Genomic DNA, 9995 nt, shown 5'->3' with positions numbered 1-9995 from the left:
AGAAAACCGCAAGTATCGATTATTCTCGGATATGCAATTGAAAGACAATTAGCGAAAAGTCACGGAGGCTGGAAATCCAATACTGTTGCAGAACGTTATGTTCTGTTACTATAATAATTAGCGTTAATTGTAAATAATATTCAAATGAATTCAATTTGTCATCTCGTTTTTCAATTCTAAATCAATTTCCAGGTTATATCAAACCTAATGTTCACGTTATTCTCTAGATTATATCAAGGTCAATGACATTCGTGCCTCGGAAAAAATCAATACTTTCGCGTCTGCGCACATCTCACAATTCAGGTCAGTTCCACTCCTCACATAAGCATAACATGAATACTTCTGAATAATTTCAAGTTAGAAATATGGTCGAGCATAAAAAGTCGTATGAAACTTGCCTATAATGGTAATTAAGACGCTCGTATGAAAATTATGAAACTCGCTTGTGCTCGTTTCAAAGACAAACATACTCGCGTCTTAATTACTACCATTATAGGCTCGTTGCATAATGTACTATTATATTCCGAAGTGATATAGTGTTGAAAGTTGTGTAATCAAGATGTTTCATTTTATTAAGCTTTATGTGGATTTTGAAAGTCATAAAGATTCAACTACAGCTTTTTTATTTTCTTACCGTCACTGTTACTGTCAGTGGCCGTAGACCTGCTTCGGTCTTATATCAGTAGTCTTTTTGATTGTTATTCTTTATTGTTATTCTTTCTGTCTGTAACTTTTTTTAATCGAGGCATTCTGTTGTGTTCATTTTCACAATGTATCAAGTTTAGTAATTATTGTCTCTTTTGATTTCATCATTGACTGGTATTACTTTTAACTATGAACTATGGATTGTCTTTATTTCTTGTTTATTATTTATTACCATATCGCAAAATGGACGCCATGCCTCTGATACTTATAAAGATATTATGAAAAGTAGCACCAGCTGGTACATGATAATACTTTCGATAATGTGGACAACCATTTGGGACCTTAAAATGTTGCGGTCCTATGGCAGCCCTGTTTGGAGGTCCTGCTCTTCTACCCATCAAATCGTGCATCATCAATATTAGGTTTCATGACCCTTAATTAGAACTGGTAAAAATGTGTTTAACATAGCTTTAAAAACACCTGGTGAAAAAAGAATGTGTTACTTCTTCTAAAATGAAACTAGCAAATTAATAGTGAATAAGCAGCAATAATAATTTATGTCAGATCAGGAAAAACAAAAGAAAGTTTACATAATTTAATCGATGAGATGTAAAAGAAAAAATATTCCATGCTATCAAATTTTTTCAGAAAAAAAAAGAAACTTGTAAGCAGAAGAACTGGTAACCTTTAGAGGAAGAGTTGCTATTGGTGGTTTGTAGTACTAGTTGAGGTTAATATCCTCCACAGGTTCCCTATGGTATAATGTCCCCCATGACCTCATAGCTAGTACTCGAAGTGTGTGAAATCTTTTCCTTTTACATCCCATTGATTTTTATGGTAATAATACCTTTACTAACTTTCAGATATGTTTACTACTATAAAGCATTCAGAATATACAGTATATTATATTACCGTATATGATGGAGGTCAGTAGGGGAAGAAGAATGCTGAGTTCAGGAAAGAAGATAGTGAGGAAAGAGGAGGAGCGAAGAAAAATATGAATCGAGCAAGTAGTGTGAGAAGAGGGGTAATAGGGGAAAAAACAAGTATAGATCTTAGGAAATGGTGTATCAATGGGGATAAAAAATAGCAGAGATGTCTTTACAGGATGGATGGTAACTTCTGCACCAAAATGAAACTGGTCATAGATCATGAGGAAGGTTTTGAAAAATCGAACTGAGTTTTTTCTCTAACATTTACTGTTTTAGAGGAAATCGTTATGTTTCTATGAAGCATTTGGCAACAGCCTGGCTACTCTAGCAAATGTGGCATGTACTCCTTACCTTCTCCTCACCCTCTGCTGTACTCAGTCTGTGACTCGCGACAGTATCCTGCATTGCAAGATTTATTTCAACGATTTTCACTATTATTTAATTTAAATTCATGGCGAAATGGTTTAATTTGAAAAAAAAAAAAAAAAAAGAATTCAAGATATTAACTGTTCAGATTATTTTTACCTATCTACTTGCATAGCAGTCAGCCATTTCTCTCGGGCCATTACCACAATAGAGTGCTGCAAACATTGGGCAAAGACTATTTTTTTTTTCCTGCTTAACGGTGCTTCATTGAAGGAAAAGTGTAATAAAAGTTTTGTTCTATTTAACATGTAGAATCACGTCTTGAAGTTTAGTGCAGAGGTTAGTATCCACTCTGTATAGTGAAAAGACGAAGATGAATGAAAGAAAAATATTAATAGATCACAGAGTTTTAAGGAAATATGGTGTATGTTAAGGAACTAGGGCGTATGTTAATAGAAACCAGGAAGTGATTAATGAAGAATGAAAGAAATGGTGGATAGGGAATTGGTAAATTATAACCACAGATACACTTTTTGAAGTAGTATACGGAATTATTTTTATTTACAGTGGACCCTAAGATTGAAGTTCTCAAATCAGTGTCCCTATAAAGTGAATTTTAAGTGATAGTGTGTTCTGGAAGGGAAACTAAGAGGTGAAACTTAAACTGGGAGGATTCAATCCGGCATCGGAACTGGAATCTGATGTGGCTTAGTGGATAAAGCGTGAGCACGTAGAGCTGAAAACCCGGGTTCGAGTCCTGGTGCCGGAGAGAATTTTTCTCCACTCCACCCATCCTTCATCATATGATAATGCAGTATTCCTGCACGGAAATACCATATGTACTTCGGTACCTAAAAATAATATGATATGCGTAAATGATCACTTAGTGATTTAAATGAGTCCGAGGTCCAAAGCCGAAAGTTACTCAGCAGTTCTGTTTCAATTGGTTGAGGGAAAACCCTGGAAAAAGCCCCAACCAGGTAACTTGTCTCAACCGAGATTTGAACCCGGGCCCGCTAGTTTCACAGTCAGACGCGTTGACCGTTACTCCACAATGGTGTACAATTCTACTCTTATTCTATTAATAAAGTAAAAATTAATTAAAATATCAATTTATTTCCTTATCAGTATACATGTTTCTAGTTTGTTTGCTTATTTCCGTGTAAGCTCTATAACATTTTAAGCTGCCCCCCCTCCTAGCTTGGAAACTGGCGACGCCCCTGCGACTGAAATATAGACCCATAGGAAGGAGGAACAGAGACAGACTAAACGCTAGGTGGAAAGATCAATTTTCATCTTGATTCTGCAAGCCTAAACCTGATCACGTTCACGGTGATGATAGGCCTATACAGGGTGGAAGTGAAATAAATCTGCAGATATTCGGAGCGGATAGCTTATGTTGTAATGTAACAAAAAAGAGTAATACCATATTAGTTCCCCCCAAATGTTTAACAAACTCTTATTCGGTAACTATTGCGAGTAGGATCGTGACTTTTGTCCATATCGATAGAAAATCTAATAAAGAATAATTTATCCCTCTGGCGTATTTCAATAGAGTGGACGGTTTTCGTGTAAATTTAATTTCAAAACCATTTATTTGAAGGCACTGACCGATGCGATCAGCTTGAAACATTGTAGCCAGAAAGGAAGATGGAAGGTAGTTCACTAAGGCAGACAAACCAGAGGTCGTTGATGTCTTACATCTGTATTACGAGAAGAAAGAGGCGACGATGTTGCCAGACTGCTGAATCTTCCAACTCAATTTTCTAATTCATTCATTCATTCATTCATAGTGTTCTGCCCAAGGACAGGTCTTTCACTGCAAACCCAACTTTCACCAATCTTTCCTATTTTCTGCCTTCCTCTTAATCTCCGCATATGATCCATATATCTTCATGTCGTCTATCTTCTCCCGTTTACCATTCCTTTCAGTGCATCATTCAGTAGGCAGTTTCTTTTTAGCCAGTGACCCAGTCAATTCCTTTCTCTCTTCCTGATCAGTTTCAGCATCATTCTTTCTTCACCCACTTTTTCCAACACAGTTTAATTTCTTATTCTGTCTGTCCATTTCACACGCTCCATTCTTCTCCTTATCCACACTTCAAATGCTTCAGTCGTTTCTCTTCACTTCGTCCAAAAGTCATGTTTCTGCCATTAACCGTGCATTTAATCACAAAACATAATACAGGGTGTATAAAAAGGATGGCACAAACTTACATGGTTGAAAGTACACTATAATAGAAGCAAAAAAGTTCCAGTAAATATGGATCCGTAAACGAGCCGTTTGCGTATGATTACAAGACGCCACTGACGTCATTGTTTGTAACATCATATGGTTTACTCCTTGCGCACTAGAAGCGGTCCAATGCCGGGAGGTAGAGTTGTAATCAAACCATACACGCAGAACGTGACTGATCCCTTTTGAGACTGTGTACTGTATCCGTCATGTACGTTCTACGTGTATGGTTTGATTACAACTCCAGTTCTCGGCAATGTTCAGTTTTGTAAACAAAGAGTATAGGAAGGACCGCTTCTAGTGCGCAAAGAGTAAACCATATGGTACAAACATTGACGTCAGTGGCGGCTTGTAACCTAATTACATTTGTAATTTTCTCGCAAACGGCTCGTTTGCGGACCCATGTTTACTGGGACTGTTTTTGTTTCTATTATAAGTTTGCACCATTGTTTTGGATACACCCTGTGTAGATTTTCTCTACCATATGAGCCATTCAGAGCAAAAGTGGTGTAAGTCAAAATTGGGTAATGAGGTTTAAAGTAAAAATTCTGTAATATACAGCGCAAAGTAGCAATTAATAAGTCCTTCTTGCTATCCCTGTCTACTAATAGTTTAAATAAATTGAATATTAATTGCTATTTTGCGCTGTATTTTACAGAATGTTTACTTTAACCCTCATTACCCATTCTTAACTTACACCACTTCTGCTCTGAACGGCTCATATAATCCCTTTCAATCTGCAGGATTATTTTATTTTCACTTTATATGTATAAGTTACATAATAATTATCGCTCCGTTCGTTAGAAAGCTAATGAGAAAACATACAGGCAACGAATTGATCACTAGAACCTCACCTCTGTACGTATAAATAAGTAAGGATGTCAAGTCGGCGAAATCTATCTCGGCTTACTGTGACGCTGGGAAGATTAATCCGAGTCTAATGTGAAAGATGAACTCCGTGCGAGGGCGGCGGCGAGTGGTCATCAGCTCGACTTATAAACGTGAGGGCAGGGGAAGCCGGTTGGCGTCTTGTTAATTGGCTCTGAGATGGCACGTCCACAAAGGCCCAGATCGCTAGAAGGAACAACTGGCGAATGACGCGGACGTGGCGAAATATATTGGCAGCCGATCTAGTTCCAGCTAGCCACTTCCGGGAAGAAAAACAGAGAGAGAGAGAGTACTCTTGCCGTTGATTTGCGACTCCAGCAACGATTTTTGTTACCATAGTAACAGCATGCACGCAATTTTCTCTCAGACTCTTGAAAACCGCCGACAAAAACATTTGAAAGAGTAGAAAAGAGAATGCGATCACTTCTTCGACACGTCGGTAATAAAACCGAACGATCGTATACCAGTACTCTATTATTAGCCTGGCATTCCTGCGTTCTGCTCAAGACTATTTAGCATTTCAGTAAACAATACTCGCCACTGATTGACTCTTTCTGTGGATGTATTGCAAGTTAAAAAAGAAGAGCACACGTCACCATTCTGTTGCAACACTCAGCCAGTCGCAAATTTCCTGTGCTTAAATTTTACAGTCCGTTCTGAATAAAAATAAGATGCGTGGAATACACAGTAATGACATTATTACGAGTACTATTACTTTTAAGGAACCCGGAGGTTCATTGCCGCCTTCACATAAGCCCGCCATCGGTCCCTATCCTGAGCAAGATTAATCCAGTCTCTTATCATATCCCACCTCCCTCAAATTAATTTTAATATTAACTTCCCATCTACGTCTCGGTCTCCCCAAAGGTCTTTTTCCCTCAGGTCTCCGAACTAACACTATACGCATTTCTGGATTCACCCATACGTGCTACATGCCCTGCTCATCTCAAACGTATGGATTTAATGTTCCTAATTATGTCAGGTGAAGAATACAATACGTGAAGTTCTGCGTTGTGTAACTTTTTTCATTCTCCTGTGACTTCATCCCTCTTAGACCCAAATATTTTCCTAAGCATCGTATTCTCGAGCACCCTTAACCTCTGCTCTCCTCTCAAAGTGCGAGTCCAAGTTTCACAACCATAAAGAACAGCCGGTAATAGGCCTATAACTGTTCTATAGATTCTAACTTTCAGGTTTTTTGAGAGCAGACTGGATAGCAAAAGCTGAACCGAATAATAACAGGCATTTCCTATATTTATTCTGCGTTTGATTTCCTGTCGAATGTCGTTTATACTTGTTCCTGTTACACCAAGGTACTTGAATTTTTCCACTACTTATGGCTTTTAAGGAAACAGGAGGTTCATTGCCGCCCTCACATAGGCCCGCCATCCTGAGGAAGATTAATCCAGTCTCTACCATCATATTCCATCTCCCTCGAATCCATTTTAATATTATCCTCCCATCTACGTCTCGGCCTCCCCAAAGATCTTTTTCCCTCCGGTCTCCCAACTAACACTTTATATGCATTTCTGGATTCGCCCATACGTGCTCCACTACTTCAAAAGATAAATTTTCAATTTTTATATTTGCATTTCGTACTATGTTCTGGTTACGAGACATAATCATATAGGCCTACTTTGTTTTTTTTTTTTCGGGTTTTATTTTCAAACCTATCTCCTTACTTGCTTCAAGTAAAATTTCCTTGTTTTCCCTAATCATTTGTGGATTTTGTCCTAACATATTCACGTCATCCGCATAAACAAGCAAACCCTCTCTGTTTTCCTGTACTTTCCTAATGGCATATTCTAGAGCAAAGTTAAAAAGTAGGTAGTGGTGGTAGTGCATTCCTTGCTTTAGCCCGCAGTGAACTGGAAAAGCGTTAGACAGAAACTGACACGTCTGTCTTTCATGATCCACAGCCGTCCACCCGAGAAAGACTCGGACATTCGTTAAACTGAACACTGGGCCACTCCACGAGACGGAAGAGCTTTGGATACTGTCTATAGCGCCAGGCGTTCTGTGGCAAAATATTTATGTTTTTCGTAACCGGTTGTGCACGAATGTATTAACGATCACCACATATTGTAGCAGAATCCTTTAAACTAACGAGATTCGCCAATACGTGTCTATTCCGACTGACGCCGCGATCATCTCGTATATCCGAAGTCTCGGCAACTGAACAATCTCGATTGATTCTAGAAACAATTTCAATCAGTGTCTCGCCATTGAGCACATCGACTGGCACCGTTACCAGGGTTGCCAGATTCTCTCGTCAGGAATCCAGGACAGGTGATATACTGCATACCTTAACGTGACTACACATTAAAATTAACGCAACTGATTTCATTCGTTTTATGTATTTCAACTAATTATATAGGAGTTAACATTTAATTTCGTTACAATTTTTGCTAGATTATTAAATTTACTTTGTATTATTGATAAAGTCTGAAAAAATAATATATTACCGCTAGATCTATACAGAAAAAATGCATGATACAGTTTGAATCCTATCAGTAGACCTAATAAATCAACATCCAAAGAGGTAGAAAATAAAGATACTGTTTAATATCCAATACAAACTGTCATGACGTCACTGTTGTGGGTCAGCGATTTGAAGCGAGTTTCAACTTTTATGTCAGAGAAGTTGCCTATTATTCAAGGCGTTGAATCTGAACTTGAGAACGTGTACGGTATAACACGAACGTCGTAGCAACAGATGACGGTCTGTACTGTCTGTGTGCTACCATAACCTCTTTCGAACTGTGTTTTGGGCGGCCAAGTCGTACGCAGGGTATTTGTTATCATCGGTTGCGTACGGCAGCATTCCACAACACAAATCAAATGCTCCGTGTCCATGTTGACCGTCCAAGTTAATGCCAACAAATACGTAAGTAATCGTCTTAACCCTCTAGCCATATCCCGACAGTAAGAAAAAACTCACCTCAGTACGTGTTTCCAAATAGTTCACATTCCTGCCACTACCGGCGTTACCGTACGTATCGGTACGTACTCTTCAGAATGAACGCCGTACTTGCTAGGCAACTTCTCTAGCACGAAGGTAATACACCTTTGCGGAAGTGTAGGAAGAATGAATTCTCTAGGGCAGTAGTGTCAGAGTTGTAAGCTCCAATACCGGTTGTGGAGCTAGATCGGAGCTTGAACTTACTTATGTCTGTGGAAACACCGGAGCACGCAACCAGTCTAGTGAAGCGCTCCGCTCCGTTTAGTCCCTGTCTGACATCGCTGCTCTAGGCTCATCGGCTAGCCAACGGCATACAGTGAGCCATGACACACTTTGAACTGAACACGCAGTATTATTGTTTTTATTTCAATACAACCAGATAGGAGGTGCCAGACGTCGTTGACGATGACATTGAACATAGCTTTGACATGGTCTTGAAAAAATGAATAAAGAATTTTAAAAATAATTTTATAGAAATTAGCAAAAAATTGTATTTTTTCAATATTTTTGACATTCTGAGACAAATATAACTCGATCCACGACACAGAACATAGAATTAAAATCCAGAACAACCCTGGGAAGTCCAGGATGTCTGGCATCCCTGACCGGTACATGTTCATGAATGTTTCCTGTATTAATGAAGCTTGTAAAATTGAAAGAAAAAGTGGAATACAGGAAAACTGTCGATACCCAATCTTGTCCTCCAGAATTATCACTCGAGACATTGTCGAGAATTGGACCCTAATCCAAAAAACGTTAAGCCCACGCTCTAGCGCTAATATATCGGACAGGAAGATGGCTGTAGCCTATGTAGAGGCTGAAGGCAGAGTTTGAACAGTAGTATGGTAGAGTACATGAGACATAACTGAACTTCGGTGATATTTAAAATCCAAATCAGCGGCTCAACAGTCCATAAACAGCCAGGGCCAACCAGTCGACTGCTAGCCTCACGTCCACATGCTTTTGCAGAGGTGAACGATACCAGAACCGAAGTATCGTGTGATTAGCACGATTCCTACCTATCGTAGCTCTCCAAATGCATCACGATGCTGGGTGGGCACCGGTCCTATACACTGGCCGAAATTTCATGAGTAAATTTCTTCCCTTATGGAGATTCGAATCAGCGTGCATTCCGTAATGCGAGTCCTAGGCAGGATGTCTTAGACAACGACGCCACGGGCGGGTTATTTAGCTATGTTTGAATTAATAGGTATAATGCTATAACTTATATCTTATTCGTTATATTATTTAGCTATGTTTAGTGATGTGCAAGTGAAGAGAAGCGACTAGAAACATTTGAAATGCGTGTGAAATGGACAGACAGAATAAGAAATGAAGTTTTGTTGGAAAGAGTGGGTGAAGGAAGAATGGTGCTGAAACTGATCAAGAAGAGAAAAAGGAATTGGTTGGGTCACTGGCTGAGAACAAACTGTGTACTGAAGAATGTATTGGCAGGAATGGTGAACGGGAGAAAAGTTCGGGGTAGAAGATATCAGATGATAGACGACATTAATGTATAGGCCTATGGATCATATGCGGAGAAAGGCAGAAAATAGGAAATATTAGATAATGCTGAATTTGCAGTGAAACACCTGCTCTTGAGCAGAAAATTTCGAATGAATGGATGAATGGAGTGATGTAGGCCTACTTGCTGTTGATTTTGTTTGATCTTAGAGTAACCAATTATAGTAATATTGGACAATTAGGGTGGTGAATTATTTTCATTATTGTCAGTATTCATACCCCATACACATGTAAGGTCATGAGAATGCAAGCTGTAAGACGAATATAAAAATGATAAGCTGTTTTCGGCATACTTTCCTTGCAAAGCTGGGAGACATACGGTAATAGGTCCACACCTCTGGAGTAACGATTAGCGCGTCTGGCCGCGAAACCAGATGGCCCGGGTTCGATTCCTGGTTGAGGGTTTTACCAGGGTTTTCCCTCAACCCAACATGAACAAATG

This window comes from Periplaneta americana, chromosome 12 (genome assembly GCF_040183065.1).
Source record: "Periplaneta americana isolate PAMFEO1 chromosome 12, P.americana_PAMFEO1_priV1, whole genome shotgun sequence".
Lineage (NCBI taxonomy): Eukaryota > Metazoa > Arthropoda > Insecta > Blattodea > Blattidae > Periplaneta > Periplaneta americana.
Note: the sequence above shows the minus strand (reverse complement) of the source record.